At 46.8% G+C, this 17780-nt stretch overlaps 1 protein-coding gene across 2 annotated transcripts in view; it reads right to left on the bottom strand.

The window, feature by feature from the left end:
- Svp (COUP transcription factor 2) overlaps positions 1–17780 on the bottom strand; it is an 85507-nt gene that overhangs the window by 52594 nt on the left and 15133 nt on the right. The gene's annotated exons all lie outside the window — the stretch shown is intronic.

Raw genomic sequence — 17780 nt, 5'->3', positions numbered from 1 at the left:
ATCGGACGATGTGTACTCCCCTCTAGATGCTTCCTTGTCTAGACAACTAAATGTGGATTGATTCTCCTTTGCACGAAGGGATCCGTCACATTATTCCCAGTACACCCCGCTGCTAGGACCTGCTGGCCAACCTATTCTACTCGCGCAGAGAGTCGCTAGAGGGGAATCTGATGATGGAGCGGGAAGTAAAGACTTTTTCTCGTAACGCTTTCAACACTAATCCTACCAAGCCCAAAACATATAAAAGTGAAACGCCGTATAGAAGTGAGAAGATTGGATTTACTTTGTACGGTTTTCATTATAATGCGTGCTTAAATAAAGAAGACAATTATAATTTCAATAACTATGGCATAGAAAACCGGTCAATTTGACCGTGGTGGGTTCAGTGTTAATTAACCGTCTTCCTTGGTTCAATGGTATAAATTTATCCCGTCATTTCATTGTCTCAATAAACAGAAGCAGAGCCGATCATTATCATCTTGCTGGCTCTCTCTCGTACGGATTGGCATCATTGACAGCCCTATGTGTATGATGAGATGTAACTCCATGTGGGAAACTCTTAATCACGTCCTTTGGCAGTGTAATCTATATGATGTGCAAAGCTTACCACTGCTGAAAAACCTTTTTTTAAGTTAAAATTTCAACTGCCCCTGGACGTTTCTATATTTTTGGCTGGGCCCAATATTAAAGTCTGCCTTTATATTCAATCGTTGCTAAAAAGTTGTAACTTGTGTGTTTAAGGGAAACCAAAATGGTCGTGCACCCTCATGTTTAGTTTTGTGGGAGATTCTTGTTCTGTATACTCCATTTATGTTTACAATTAACGTTGTAATAAATTTCTTCTGAGATTTTCTCAATAAAAAAAATTTCCTTGAATTATCAAGGACAAAGAAATACTGATGGATGGGGTTACCCTGGTATGGTGTCCAAGATCGCGATCGAAATTTCAGAGGATTCGTCTCGATCGACTCGAGACAGAGAAGTCTCGAGACTCGGAGTTTTGGAGTCTCGGATACGAGAGAACCCGTCGCGCACGGCCACGGAGAAGTTCTCGGACGTGGATTGATGATGCTGACGCGCGATTCGAGCAACGGAGAGGGACAACGAGAGTGCCTCGAGAAAGCGGAGTAGAGAAAGAGACGGTAACGCGAAGGAGAAAGAGAAAGAGAGAGAGAGAGAGAGGTACGGGAGAGCATCGAAGAGTCGAGGCAAAGGAGGAGAGAATTTATCGCTTTCTTCGTTGGTTGCGCGGGGTGTCCGTCTCCGCGAGGCGCACAATGAGCACCGGGCATCGTTCAAAATAATTATAAACATCGAGAAACGACGATCAATCTTCCGTTCCTCTTCGATAATAAACGAATCGCGGAGTCGACGTCGACTCGGGAATAAAAGAACCTGGACGACGGACTCGGAGAGCTGCGAGTAGACGAGAGTAGATGAGAGTAGACGAGAGTAGATGGTAGTAGACGGGAGTAGAAGCGAGTAGACGCGAGCGGAGATGACCGACGACCACGTAACGGGAAGCAGGGTAGGGAGCTCGGAACAAGAGATAGGAGCACCCGCGGAGCGCGTCATTTAAAATGCTAATTTTTTTCGTTCACAGCGACAGCGCGTTGATTAAGACGATCGCGCGCACGGAAAGGAATTTCGTTAGCGCCCGTCGCGCACGGCTTCGGAGCTGCTCCGTCGAGACGCGATTCTGACCGCGACGAAAACGGGGTGGCACGTCAAAGTCGTTTCGCGACGTAACAGCGAGATAGGAACGCGTGTTCCATTTCCCGTCGCATAACCCTACGACTTCGCTGGACCGACCGAGGCAACGCAGCGTGCCGATCCGTCGACTTTTGAACGAGACCCCGTAAATGTCGTTTCGAGCATGTCGACGGAAAAATACGATCCCTTAGCGAAACCCGGGACCGTAAACGTCGGACCCGCGTCGCGTTTACCTGTCCTAAGCCGAACGCAGTGGTCCAGATTCTCGTGTAATATAAACGCGAGCTACGGCCAAACTTTCTACCCAAATTTCTAGCCAAATTTTCGGAGAAAATTAAACGTCGCAATATTTCAATATCTGTGGAAGTTTATTTGAATCTAGCTACGCGGCGTTAAAATGAGTGGATAGCTATAAATTAACACTTTGAAAAATATGCTTTCACAAAAATAAATGTTGTATGGACGGACTCGTTTGCTGCGTCTACCAGCGTTCTATGAAAAAAAAATTTGCTGACGCCGTATAGGGTAATAACCATAGGTTTGAAGTGTAAGTGTAATCGGGAAGCGTTAAAGACGTGCTACGAGGAGTACTTCGAACGAAGTGCTCGATCATTCGTTCATCGTCTACCGCGATCATTCGGTATATTCTCAACATAACGTTTATTAGCAATAACTCTTTGATTATCGGCTTCCGAGGGTACACTTAAACCGAATGACCTCGGTTTTCTTAGACGGAAAGACCCCCTGTAAAGTTAATATCCAGAAAAACAATAACGTTAGTCACGGATTCTAGATGAGATCAGTCCTGGAAACATTTTCTTCGGAATAAGTAGTTTGCATTCTCGTGGATCTGATTTTCAAAGGGTCGGCAAGAAGTGAGAAGCTCTGGTGTGTCGCGAAAGGAAGAAAGAGATGAAGAAAGCGAGAAGCGGCGAAATATCCCGCAAGCCCGTGTGGCTGCAATTTCTCCAGCAATGGCGATTGCGATGGCGATGGCGACGGTAACGACCTACATGAGCATCGGTACGGGGTCATTGGGTCGACGGTGTTAGGCATCCTGCAACGCCGTAGAAACTCGAGTTCTCGAACGAGGATCGCGAAGATGTTTTCGACCGAGTCGAAACATATGAGCAGAAACATCGTCTCGGTTCGGTTCAGTTCGGCACGGTTCGGTTCGGAAGGTCCATCGGGATTCGCGAGATAATTGCTTCGAATAGAGATTATAGAGGCGTGCATCGGCCGGTACTAATTCTCCGCGTGCGGCCTTCGACGATAAATAAACACCTACGTAAGTCCCTGCGGCGATCCCGCAACGAAATAACCTAATGATGGGAAGAGTGCTCCTCCTCGGCTTCTACCTGTCTCCCTCGCCTGCTTGCCGATCTCAACCCTTTCCTCGTGGACCGCGCCGGGCCGAACCGGTGCCGTTTCGCTCGTTCTCTTTATGCTTTGACACGTTGCGTCTCGAAACTGTCGGGAACGGCAACGATCGAGAAGCGAGGAGGAGAACAACGGGAACGAGAAAACAGTCCGAAGAACGACAAGAGGGAAACGGAAGATGGCAGACGCGTATCGCGTGGCCGATGAAGCACGGAATCATTTTTACGTGGCTAATAAGCGGGTGCCGGCCCCCTCGAACCCCACGAACCCCTCGAGCGCCAGTTCCGGCTCGAAGGTGGTAAGGTAAAGAGTAGGCGGTCAAGCCGCTCCGCACCAGTGAGAAGTGCCGCGAGCCGCGAGTCGATGCTATTAAGATTTCCGTATCGTCATCCCGTTACCGCGACCAGTCACCTCGAGAACTCTTTGCGATCCATTTTCGATGGTTACGGTTCTCTCTGCGTCATACTCGTAATCTTGCTTCGCACGTCAACGTACAAAATTCAACCGAATTTGCAATATATGGTCCATCAATTACACGAAAACGATAATAACTCGGTGTTACAGGATAAGTGGTTGACAACGCCGCTGCAAGTATTTCTGTTCCCCAACATGGATGGCCAAATTTGGCTACTCCCCCCTGAGATTTTAACCCTTTGCGCGCGGGGCTATTTTATCTCGAAAATTAAATATTTCTTCTCTATTTTGTATGTATATGTGCTTGGATATAATAACGCATACAATACTCGAATGCTTAGTAATTGGTTAGACACCAATAGAATTAATAATGTAAACGATATTCTGAATAATGGTACAGCAATTTTAAACATTTCTTCCTAGCTAGAATAATTCCATTCTATGTATATGATTTTTGTCATTTTGGACGTATCAAGTTGTTATAATACCTTATACAATACTCGAATGTTTATTAATTGATTAGATACCAACATATTTAACAATGTAAACAATATTCTGAATAATGGTACAGCAATTTTAAACATTTCTTCCTAGCTAGAATAATTCCATTCTATGTATATGATTTTTGTCATTTTGGACGTATCAAGTTGTTATAATACCTTATACAATACTCGAATGTTTATTAATTGATTAGACACCAACATATTTAACAATGTAAACAATATTCTGAATAATGGTACAGCAATTTTAAACATTTCTTCCGATCTAGAACAATTCCATTCTATACGATTTTGTCATAATGTACATATCAACTTGATATAATACCTTATACAATACTCGAATGTTTATTAATTGATTAGACACCAACATATTTAACAATGTAAACAATATTCTGAATAATGGTACAGCAATTTTAAACATTTCTTCCGATCTAGAATAATTCCATTCTATACGATTTTATCATTTTGTACATATCAAGTTGATATAATACCTTATACAATACTCGAATGCTTAGTAATTGATTAAACACTAACATATTGAATAATGTAAACAATATTCTGAACTGTGAGTCACCACCCGAGTGTTAAGGGTTACCAGACATCGTTTAGAGAATGTAACGCCGATGCACGCCGAGCACAGGACCGTAGGGGTTTAACGCGTCGTCTCGATGATTCGATACAAATGTTCGATTTCGAAATCCTAGCAAAATTGAAAAATTGCACCACGAGAGAAAGAGTACAGAATCATCCAAAGCGTATTTACGTATGCGTGCGTGTTTCGCGGCGAGCGGATCGATTCGCCGCCGGTCCAAGCCGAAGCGATGGTACCTAGCAGGTTTCAACTGGCGCGCGTTCGCTCGTACTCTACGCCTCGATCGCTTCTCCGACGTGCTTGTAAAAGCGTCCTATTGTGCGACGAGTGCATACCTTTCGTAGGAGGACGCGAATGCGAACGCGATCGCGACGCGAGCCGACAGAAATGAGAGGGAATGGAACGCAGCCGAAAGAAAAGAGAAGAGCGATCTCGAGAGCAAGATGAAGAGAGAGAGAGAGAGAGAGAGAATGGATAGAGGAAGATGACGGGATAGAGAGAGGATGGAAGGCGAGCAACCAGGCAACCAGCCAGGAAGGAAGGAAGGAAGAGCGGAAGAGGAAAAGAGAGAGAGAGAGAGAGAGATACAGAGCCGAGAGCGAGGAAAATGAGGAGGGAAAGAGAAAGAGGTCCAAAATACACCTGCGGATCGGGACGGGCAGAGAACCAGTCGACGCGGAATAACTGGTATTAATACGTCACGTAATTACCGTGCGAGGGGTACGCGCGTACGTAGATGTGTGCGTGCGTATAGTTGACGTTGCTTCGGCAAGGTAACCGAGGTGGGTTCGAGGGAGCACACGTAAACCCGCCGGTCGAGTCGACTCGAGCCTCGAGTATATGTAGAGTCGAGCCGGAGCGGAGAGCGAGGCGAGTCGACGCTCGTAGACTCGCGGAAGATGGCGAGAGAATATGCATCGTGCCAGGCAGTTTCCAAGCGAGCGAAGGTCGCTCCGGGCCATGCTTCTGTTCCGAGCCATTATGATAATTTCGCCGGAAAGAAGGTTACCGACTCGTACCGTCTCGTCGTCGACTACCCTCCGTGCTCGCGTTCTCGCTCGTGTTCCGAGGGGATTACCGACTCCGAGAGCGAGCGCGAGCGCGAAATTCGCGTTACGCTTCCTCGTTCCCTCGAATCCAACGACGACGGTGACCCGCGTTGCTCTAAATTCTAAGCTTTCGAGGTCGCGAAACTCGCCGATCGGCAACCACATGCGGACAAACCAAGCGGGAAAGTGGTACGCGTCCGATACGCTCGACGACGACGAGCTCGTCTTCGTTCGAGAGGAACAAGGCGAGAGGAACGAAAGGGGGAGACGCGAAGATTCGAAAGGATCCGACGAGGTTACGAGGGGTTACGCGCGGGTTCCGAACAGAAGAAAAACGAGCAGGCCGAAACAGCGGAAAGAGAGTAGAAGACGGAGTGCGGAGAGCGGAGTGCAGAGAGCAGAGAGTAGAGAGCCGAAGAGCACAAGAGCCGAATAGCCGAACAGCCGAAGAGCAGAAGAGCGCCAAGGTAGAAAGGAGGAGAGAAGGCCGGAGAGGAGAAAAGAGAAAAGAGGCGAGAGAGGCGAGGGCAGCGCGCGCGGGTCTGCGCGGCCAGCGGGCCCGCCTAACATTCCCACGGTGTCTGCTCGCGGCGAGACCTGCGCTCGCATGCTACTCGACGGTACGGTCTTGCGTTATATGCGAACAACATTAAGATCGGGCGAGCTACGAGTCTGGAGGACGAGGCGTAACGATACCAAACGATACCAAACATTACCAAACCAAACCGACACAGAACGAGGACGAGACCGAAAGGAGAAGCGAGTCGAAGCTAGCTCGAGCGAGTCCGAGCGAGGGAAGATTGCTCTGCACGAGAATCGCGTACCGGCTACGTTATTAACGCGCTCCATGCCCCGCTCTAAACTTTGCGTTCAAGCCACTTGGGATTTTCCACATTAACTTGCAAAGAGAACCTGCTAAAAACCGTGTTACTGCGTGTGACTGCTAAACTGTGCGGCTTGGTTGGAGATCCCACCGTTTCACAATTTTCGAACGGATTTTTGCAAATGATCGAGGTACTCGAGCGGTTAATAGCCGCTTTCTTTCGTTCGGCTCGGCTCTCTCGTCGACTGGATTCGTAAACGCGCGTTCGCGTTCGCGTCCGATAGTCATCGTACTTTACGGTCAGCTACGCGAGCCCGTGCATGGGGGCTCGCGTGCGCGAAATACGCATCGAACGTGGGAGTTCGTCGTCAGCTCTCTCCGAGATGCGTTCGCCGGCGACCCTTCCTTTTGCCACTATCTCCGAGATTCGATACCACTCGCGGAAAAACATCCAGAGACTCCAGGTTTTCGAGAATGCTTCGGCGTTCGATGCGAGTCGATCCGGTCGAGTTCACCGCGATGACGTGCCGTCCCTTACGGCTCTCCCATTACGCGTAATCGCGTGAATCGTCCACGACGATTGCGTGGGAGCCTCCCGGCGAAGGAATTTCTCCCAGCGATGTCCTTCCTTCGTTCCGGTTCGCGGCCGAGAGAACGCTCTTTTGACCTACTGTCTTTCAAACCGTCCCTCTCCCTGCGACCCGCGACCCACGCTCCACGCTACACACTCCACGAGAATACTTTCGGAGCGTGATTCACTCGGACGTCCAATTCGCCGTCCTTCGCTCCTTTCGAGACCCTCGAGGAGTCGATCCGAAACCTTCGAATCTCAAGCGGGAAGGACGACTCCAAGTCGTTACCCGTAGAAAACGTCGCACAGTGCGGACAAATGGCCTAATATTCGGCACTTTTCTCTAAATTTGGTTATTAATGTATATATAGGTAATTTTTTTTTACAGAAAATGATATTTACCAATATAATTAATAAATTTATTAAGAAATTAACAATTTTTATTTAAACAAAAATATATTTTTAAAAACTAACAAATTTAAAACGAAATTAATAATAAATGTACCATATTTAATATTAATATAATAATAAACTTAGACAAATTATAATAGTATAAACCAAATTAACAAACTTAACAAAACGCTATTCGCTATCCGAGTCATCCTCGGTATACTTTGAATGTGATCCAAAACGAATCATTCAATCCCGTGATCTTGCACATTTCTGATTAAATATTGAACAATTTCAGTAAAATCGCAAGATTTGCTTTTTGTTGTCGTTTCTCGAGATATTTCAATCTCTTCAGATAAATCGTCCACCCTGTATAATTATTGCAAAATTGTATTATGCATAAAAATGATTATTATATGATTATTAATAACAATTTCCATCCTAATACGCATTTTTTGCAAAAGAAATGTATTTCGTATAGTGATATACACATATATTGAATTTTTCTGTGGCGGACAAATGGCAAAATTTTGTACAAAAATCCAAATTTGTTATGAATGCATATGTATTGGTAATTATTCGCAGAAAATGAAATTTAACGACATAACTAATAAATTTAAAAAGAAATTAACGAATTTTCCACGATACAACATAAAGGCAAGGTACGGGCACTTATTAAAAAGTTTATAAAATTAAGAGTAGCAGTTCGTTGCAGGCTAAACTATGAAATTCTTAAACTACAACAAATAATATATCCGAATATGTCAAAATCTCAGGATATTTTTTGCCTTTCTCGAGATATGTTAATTGGAAGTTTTATATGCAAGTAATAAATAAAACCACCGTTGAAAATTTATACAAAAAATAAATCTACTTTATTAAATGTAAAAAGAATGCATATACCTTGGTGAGCATTTTCCATTATACAGAATTGTTATTGCAACACTGATTTACAATTAATGTAATATTATTTGATTTTTGGGACTCTAGAGAGTGCGACACATGGTAAAATTTTTTATAAAAATCTAAATTCGGTTACTAATGTAAATGCAATAGTAATTATTCACAAAAAAAAATGTAACAATAAAATTGATAAATCAAAAAAAAAAAAAATTAACAATATTTATGCATACAAATTATTGTTATATGATTAATAATATCAATTGCCACCTAATAAAACGTTTTGCCAAAGGAATTTATCGTACATCGTGATATACACATGTAGTGAGATATGTCACGTTTGTCCGCACTGTGCGTCGCCTCGTTATATCTCCGTACAACGCGTTCATTTTGGGAACCTTGAAAAGAAACGATGTGGTTCTAGTTGTACAAAATTGCAGTATTCGGAATCGTGTTCATATTTCCTTCGAAGATAGCCGGAGTAGTTTATTTCTGGATTATTGTCGAGCAATTTATTATGTATAGTAGAGGCTGCTCCTAGATTCTTGGAAAAATCCTCCGGCATGATTAATACCATTAATCGAATATAAATTACGCTTTGAGTCTGATTTAGCCATTTATACATTCACGAGGGAAAAGAAACATGTTTACATCGGTCATGGTACAGTATACAGGGTGTCCCAAAATTCGTGAAAATCCCGAAAGGGGGTGGTCCCTGAGACCATTCTAAGAGACATTTTCCTTTGCACCAATGTCAACTGCGGCTTTGTTTAGGAGTTATTAACGAAAAACACGGACCAATCAGAGCGCGCCCTGGCCCGGCGTGCCACGCCGCGCCGGCAAGCGAGTGTCGGTGGTACGCCGCGACATCGCAACGAACAAGAGTTTCTCGATAATGTGAACCCTCTCCGATTTCGATGAGCTTTGGATACGTTGTCCAGACCATGATTCTGAACAACATTTCTCTTTAGACTTTTTGGCGATCGGCTTTAGTTTACGAGATAATCGTAAAAAAAGAGAAGAAGCAGAAACTGATTGAATTAAAAACTCACGTATTCAGCCGTAAATCCATTTGCTGCTTCGAAATGTGTGTCACTGGGTCACTCGGTGACGAACTACACAGATGTCTTCAGGTACACGGCAGTACCGAAAGCCAAGGGACGTACGGCCAGGTCGACGAACTGCACAGCCGGTGGTAGAAGGCCTAAGGGATGCGCGGTCAAGTCGACGATCCAGAATTTAACTTTCACTTTCGAATCGATAAATAATTCGTATGTTTATTTTACACAGATGCCTTGAAATTTTTCCACACTCACAATCACTGTTCACATTTGTCAACACATAGTTATGCACTAATAATAATTGCCATATCCCTTGTACTGCTGCACAAATCACAACAATCAGGTAATGCAATCACTAGACTGCGGATTTCATGCATTTGTAGCAAACATGAGTAGGTGCATTTTAATACAGTAGAGAGATTAAAATAATTTCAAAACACCAATGTATTATTTTCAAATTCTTAAAATGATCACAGTAAGAATCAAATATCTGTCTGGCTCCTGTCCCTTGTAATAGCGGCAGCCAACATTCATTTTGCATAAAGATTCGCAGTCTAGTGATTAGTTTAAATATCACAGTCAAAAAAACAGCTAATACATAGCAACCGTTAGCTTTGAATTTACAAGTCTTTGGAGATGTTCTCTCTACCGCGGCTCGAACGACACTGATTTTCCGCAAGATCTTTCTAAAGAATTTAGGAAGGGCATTTAGAGTGTCGAAATTCGAAATGCACGCTGTAGCACGAGAACGACGGGACGGTTAGACGAAAAACAGAATGCGAGAAGGACCGCTGTAAGCTTTGTGGCAAACACATGTTTAGTTTTTCCTGCAGGTTGGTACGTAGAGTCGATGGGTAACTGTTCGAAAACGTCATCCGTCCTTTTACCCAGCAAGGGGTAAAAATGTCAGGTCAGCGTAGCATCCCTATTGTCCTATACCTTCCTTAAGAAACTTTCTAAAAGAAGGACAGACGACGTTTTCGAACGGTTACCCATCGACTCTGCGTACCAATCTACAGGAAAACCTAAACATGTGATTGCCATAAGTCTTAAAGCGGTCCTTCTCGTATCCTGTTTTTCGTCCAACCGTCCCGTCGTTCTCGTGCTACAGCGTGCATTTCGAATTTCGACACTCTAAATGCCCTTCCTAAATTCTTTAGAAAGATCTTGCGGAAAATCAGTGTCGTTCGAGCCGCGGTAGAGAGAACATCTCCAAAGACTTGTAAATTCAAAGCTAACGGTTGCTATGTATTAGCTGTTTTTTTGACTGTGATATTTAAACTAATCACTAGACTGCGAATCTTTATGCAAAATGAATGTTGGCTGCCGCTATTACAAGGGACAGGAGCCAGACAGATATTTGATTCTTACTGTGATCATTTTAAGAATTTGAAAATAATACATTGGTGTTTTGAAATTATTTTAATCTCTCTACTGTATTAAAATGCACCTACTCATGTTTGCTACAAATGCATGAAATCCGCAGTCTAGTGATTGCATTACCTGATTGTTGTGATTTGTGCAGCAGTACAAGGGATATGGCAATTATTATTAGTGCATAACTATGTGTTGACAAATGTGAACAGTGATTGTGAGTGTGGAAAAATTTCAAGGCATCTGTGTAAAATAAACATACGAATTATTTATCGATTCGAAAGTGAAAGTTAAATTCTGGATCGTCGACTTGACCGCGCATCCCTTAGGCCTTCTACCACCGGCTGTGCAGTTCGTCGACCTGGCCGTACGTCCCTTGGCTTTCGGTACTGCCGTGTACCTGAAGACATCTGTGCAGTTCGTCACCGAGTGACCCAGTGACACACATTTCGAAGCAGCAAATGGATTTACGGCTGAATACGTGAGTTTTTAATTCAATCAGTTTCTGCTTCTTCTCTTTTTTTACGATTATCTCGTAAACTAAAGCCGATTGCCAAAAAGTCTAAAGAGAAATGTTGTTCAGAATCATGGTCTTGACAACGTATCCAAAGCGCATCGAAATCGGAGAGGAGATAGTTCAGATAGTACATCGATCGATTTACAATTACAAGTTACTTATCTCGTAAACTAAAGCCGATCGCCAAAAAGTCTAAAGAGAAATGTTGTTCAGAATCATGGTCTTGACAACATATCCAAAGCTCATCAAAATCGGAGAGGGTTCACATTATCGAGAAACTCTTGTTCGTTGCGATGTCGCGGCGTACCACCGACACTCGCTTGCCGGCGCGGCGTGGCGCGCCGGGCCAGGGCGCGCTCTGATTGGTCCGTGTTTTTCGTTAATAACTCCTAAACAAAGCCGCAGTTGACATTGGTGCAAAGGAAAATGTCTCTTAGAATGGTCTCAGGAACCACCCCCTTTCGGGATTTTCACGAATTTTGGGACACCCTGTATTTAAAGAAGATATTTGATCTACGAATGAACGAATGTAAAAAGAAAGTCCAGTATATATTTCGAATAAATCGAGTGGCTGGGATTGTTTCGAGGTCGGAAGAGAACAATGAAACTCTATTGTTGAAATATTCCGAGCGACAGAAATATTCCAATCCTATTAACTGTCTTCCTCGATACAACTAATTCTTCTTGCTTGCCTGCGCTAAGAAAAACAAGCATAAATGAGTAGAGATGAAACTAACTTTGCTCGGCTGGATCCGCATATTAAAGCACTGGATCCTCGCGTGGCCGTGTTATCTGCCCACGTTCGCGTCTATCGGGGACTGGTTCGCGATGCGTGGCAGGTGAGTTCTCTCGGTTGGCGGTCACCGCGCCGCGCCGACATTCGCGTCGTGCATCTCTTCGATTATAATTGCTCCCTACTTCTTGCGAACGAGTATTCTTTTTTTTTTCATTGCTACCGTAGTATTTCGACCGCGGTTCAATCTTCTCTCTGTGTGCAGTAAAGTCGCGTTTACTGTCCGCGATCACTGTCTAGTGCCTACCCACTCCACTGTCATATGCTGTCCTTCTCTACGTTCTGCTTTCTTTTGATCTCTCGGCGCTGTCGGCGCGGTAGACAGAGTCATAAAAAAAATGATGTCGGTATGCGATCACTGTCCGTGCAGAACACAGGCTGTTGGACAGTAAACGCGACTTTACTGTACTGCTATTCTAATGTTAACCGTGTACAAGGAGCTATTAATTCGAGTCCATACATTTTTGGAGCAAAATGAAAGAAAAAATTGGTCTGTAACTATTCATGATATTTTATTGATTTTTAAACGATAAGTCAACTGCGGATTTTATGCAATTTAAAACAGTAAAAACACTAAGCCGATTTAAGGACATCCACATATTATTTTCAATTTATTGTTAAGGACAGGAAGACATTTTTATATGGTTCATGCATCTCTTAAGTGACGTTGAAAATTTTTATTCTGCACGAAGATCCGCATTCTAACGATAAGTATACAATACGTAAAAAATTTCGAACATATCACAGATAGCATTCGTAGAAAATTTTTGGAAATTTTCCGTTCGTCAATTTGCATCTGCACCCCGTACACAGAGAGAAGGTTAATTTCGCGGCAACGAAGCTAGCTGCAACGTTCCGCCAGTAGCTCCGGAGAAAAAGAGAAGCAAAGTTTCGATAGAGCGGTCGACGAGAACGGAGAAGAGAGACGCGCGCGAACTACGGAGAATAAACGCGTCGATAGATCGCCGCTTGTCGACCAAAGTCGCGGCGCTGACCGCCTTTTCCGAATGAACTTTCACATTCTGATCGCGCGAGAGCTCCGACAGCCTCGAAGGTCGCCTCCGGTTGCTCCGAATCGAATACGATTCGATCGGGCGCATAGGTCTGCGCGCGTTTCTAGCTTCTTCCACCTCATAATACACCGAGGAGACGACCACTTGCATCTGGGAGACCAGAGAGAGCCGCTCGAGATCCTCGAATCGTCCGCGACCCAACGTCTAACGCTTCGAGACCTGGTGGTCCCACAGTTTCGGTTGATCAATTTTTCAAATTTAATCGAGAAGTTTCCTCCTCTAACAGCTCGGTTAGAATCGACGTCATTCCCAAGATACTAACGTGACATTCTCGCAAGAACTCCTAGAAAAACTTCCTCGTCCTCTTTTTCTTGTTCCAATAACGGTGAAGGTAAAAAGTTCCGATTCGTCTCGGCCTTCTCGTTCGACAAATGATTACACGTATGTCTAATGAACGCGCGTCTTTCACGCTCGACGAAACTATGATCCGCGGTGCATGCGACCGATCGCATAGTAAATCCCAGCGTTAGGTAGGCACTAGGCAAGTAGGCAGGCAAGCTGGCAGGCTGGCCAGGCAGGAAGGCAGGCAAGCAGGCACAGATAGGGGAACGCGTGCTCGAAACGCGAGCCGAAAGGAAAGTTTACCTAGATGTCGAGCAGGGGGAACGAACAAAGGGTAATACGGGCAACGGTGGACCTTGCACCGCTCTGAATATGCATAACGAGCCTGAGTTCCGATCGCAATCCCCCACGAACGGTGTCAGGTACTCTTGACCCGACGACAGTTTTGTCATGGTAATGCGTCTACTTTGTATTTTAATGGTCGGAAAGAGATTATGCGAAGTAAACACGGTCCGGAGACCGCCGCGCCGTGCTGCGCGTTAACGATTCCTCGTCGGCCGTGCGGGCTGATTTTTCGTTCGTAGCCGTCGATCTGGAATACGCGGGAAAAACAGTGGCTCCGCGCGTCGAAACGATCGAAATCAAAAGGATAAATGCGATGTCGACGTTTGGGATCATCGTGTGGCTCGTGTCAGCTCGCAACGCTTCGGTGTTAGACGAGTACATATTTAATCGTAATCCGCGCGTCACCTTGGAATCCCCTCAAAGTCGTCCGACTCTCCGCGGAATGGTCTCACCTCGGATTTGTCGCTGCGTCGCCGCGGGGGATCACGTGAATCGATCTGTCGTGTCGGTGCTCTCGCGTAACGGAACGCTACTCGTCGTTTACGTTCTTTCCGCGATCTGTGAAAGAGAGCCTGTCGCAAGGTCGCTCTCGAAGATTCCACGCATTCACGGACAGACACCGTATACACAGTTCTGCCGCGTTACCTTTCAGCGAGAATCTCGTTCTTTCTGAATCATTTTTCGTATCGATGGAACAAGGTCGCTCCCCGCTTTTGCCTGTCTCTCGAATTGAACCGGAGAAGAGCGCGGGTTCGTTCAGCCGTTACGAGACAACTTGGAACGTCTTTCGTCGCTAAGTTTGAGCGGAGCGATCCGACCGAGATATCGCGTAGGGGTCGCAGAAGGAGCTCAAGCCTCAGGGCTCAGGGTGGCGTATAGGGACACGAGATAGTTCCGTCGGGTAGGAGGAAGCGAGAAGCGAGAATCGACCACCGGCCGGATTACTAATCATTTCCCAGGTCCGAGAAACCCCGCTAATTGATTAAAGTCACGATCCCGACCCCGGCGTAATATCGGCAATCTCTTGTTGGCGCACGCTGGGGAGAAAGGCAGTCATCGGGGACCGGGAAAAACGCTTGCGCCAGAGAGAAACGAAGAGAAACGGAGAGAGATGCGCCAGGGATAGAGAGAAGGCACGCCGGATAAACCAGGAAAGAGACAAAAGAGTAGATGCACGCTCTCCTTCCTCCTCGTTCGGTCTCTCTGCTTCCATACCTCCCTCCCTCCCTGCCCCCCGGTATGTTGACCTCGCGTAATTTTTACCATCTTGCTCGCCTCTCGGTCCCTCTCTCGTCCCTTTTTATATTCTCCCGGTCGCGTACCGTTGTTGGTCGTTTTGGTTTGGTTTGGTTCGGCCGGGCCGAACGTACTTACGTTCGAGCGGAGTGGACCGGCCTCTATCCGCCTTCGTCGTCCTCCCATTGTTGCATCGCTCCAACCCCGCAAGGGAAACAATGTCTAATTTCAGTTAATGCGCCCGTAATGGCCATTATGGTTGCCTCGTCGCGTCGTACCGCGTCGTGCCGCAACCGACGCGCGGACGCCGACGACGTTCCGCCGATGATAAAGCGGAATCCAGCTGGAAACTCGAGCCGCATCTATCTCCGCGATACGAATGCCCGACAAGGTCCGATATTCTGTTTCAACGGCAACGACTTCTCGCGCGTTGCGAGAAAGCCGGCCGACCGACTCTCCGGGTCCCGCGGTCATTTCCCAAGAATTCAGCGAAATGTGAAAAGCGGAATAGAGGAAAGCCGAAACGTCGTCGTCGTCTTCGTCTTCGACTTCATCGTAGCCGAGCACTCGTAATTAAGGGTTAATTAAATTGAGCGGCTTCCTAGATTTCTGTAATCATCGCGGACAGTATCTACGGGGTAATCTTGAGCGCATCCTGTCTGCCCGAGGGGCCCCACGGAAGGAAGGGGCCCCCGAGGTAAGGTCATGCACCCCGCTGACCTCGGACCACCGACTCGTCCCCCCCCTTCCTCCCCCTCCCCGCGTAACCCCTTCCCCCGATGCTCTCTTCTAGCCCCCTACCAACATACGGTTCACCTCGCTCCGCTCCGCTCCTCTTCACCCCGCTCCTCATCCCTCACCGCGCGGTTCGCGATCCTCCAGCGATCCTCCAACGATCCTCCAGCGATCCTCCGGCGAGCGTCCTTCTTACGTTTAACGCTCCTCCTCGTTGCTCCTTCTCTTTTAGTTTCGTTTCCTTCTAGTCTCGCTCATCCTTCTCGTCCTCTCATCTTCGACCAGGCATCGGCATCGACAACAGCTTTGGCTCTGACTTCGGCTTTGACTTTAGATTCTCGCCTTCGCTCGAGTCTCTCGTTCTCTCATCTTCCGTCGAGGCTCCCCGCCCTTCCTGACATTGTCGATACCGGTGCTCTTCGACGGCACGGCGGTTAACCCTCCTCGCGAACGCGCTTTCCACGGCTGGTCAGATCGGCTCTGTTATCCGCCGCTTATCGCTCTCTCGATTCCTACCTCGATCCGTTCCTGCCCGCGTCGAAAGCCTTCTCTTTCCCTATTCGTTCCCTATCCTGTTAGAGGGAAGCTGCGTAGTGCGTGCCGCCCGCCGAAATCGTACCCCATCGATTTTCGAACAATTTGTTTTCCCGTTGCATTAAAACAATATGCTACTTTTCGAGCATATTAAATTTCCTCGAGAGTCAACTTTCCCCTCGTTTCTCGGTACTCGTTTTCATCCCGGGTCGCACACCGCGGGCCGGTTTGAGCTCGCGCAGCCAGTGGGAAGTCTGAGTTGCGTGCCCCGGTAACGCATCGAATTATTTTCAAAAGTCGAGACATCGTCTCATATAATAAGCGGACGTCGCCGCCGCGACGGGGCAGAAAATGCGCGCGGCGGTCTTCTCGTGGGAAAAACGCGACGCGAGGTCGCCACGCGTGGAAACGAAAGGGATCGTCGGCGTAGTGCGCGTATATCGAATTCCTCTGAAGACGACGGTCGCGGGTCGGTCGAATTCTAAGTTCGGTCCGCAATGTCCTGCGTCTTGTCGTCTCTCGCGTCCTGAGTCGTACGTGCGCCAAGTCTCTCTGTTCGCCTGCGCTCCTTGACCGTTCGTGTCGATGACCGTCTCGCTAGCGTTCGCCTCGAACAAGGTCAGATGCTATCTAGCCGCGCGATAGGTAGGGAGAGGAAGAGCAACCGAGAGAAGCGCGGAATGGGAACGGGAGAGAGCGCGGAAGACGAAACTCGGGACGAATGGCGATATATGCAAGGACTCTCTACCCCACGTGGGAAAATCGGAGAAAATTCGAAAATCGGCACAACGGTCAGAAACGATCGACTCGAACCGAGAACGAGAAGCAGGGGTGGGGGAGAGGAAACAGGGTGTCGAGGAACCGCTGCGAAACCTCGGACGGAAACAAGTAAACGAGTACACCTGGGCCGAGCGTCGGTGACCAGCTCGTGCGTGCTCCAACAAGGTCAGATGGTATCGTGCCGCGAGCAGCCAAGTTCACCAGGAGAAAAAGGAACGAATCTCGGAAGGGGAGTGGCGTGGGAACCTCTCGCAAGTTTTCGCGGCTGCGTGTCCCGCCGAAGAACCCTAGGCCGGCGAGCCTCGCTCGACTTTCGCCATTCCCCTTTCGCCTTTTGCCTTTCGCGGCGAACGAACCGCGATTACCGGAAGAAACGCTGCCGCGACCTTCGGTTTCCGTGTCGACGATCCATCGATCCTTTCAAGATCCAGAGTATCGATGCACCGACCTCCTGATCGAGAAGAGACGTCGAAGAACTCGAGTCGATACACTGCATGTATGCATACGCTGGCGGTCAGATTATTGCAGCGAACAAAGATGTTTTGTACCAAGGTTGTTTCGAAGAGGGTTCGACCTTCGTTTATCAACGAGGCTCTTGGTCGATCGAACACCGTTCGATCCGAATTACTTTCTCGAAACTGCGTTTTATTAACCGCTTGTATTATTCATGATGAAGACTAACATATGTATGTTACTAATTCTATTACGTTGTAGTGAA

This window comes from Lasioglossum baleicum, chromosome 2 (genome assembly GCF_051020765.1).
Source record: "Lasioglossum baleicum chromosome 2, iyLasBale1, whole genome shotgun sequence".
Taxonomy (NCBI): Eukaryota; Metazoa; Arthropoda; class Insecta; order Hymenoptera; family Halictidae; genus Lasioglossum; species Lasioglossum baleicum.
Note: the sequence above shows the minus strand (reverse complement) of the source record. Positions and strands in the feature narration are given on the sequence as shown.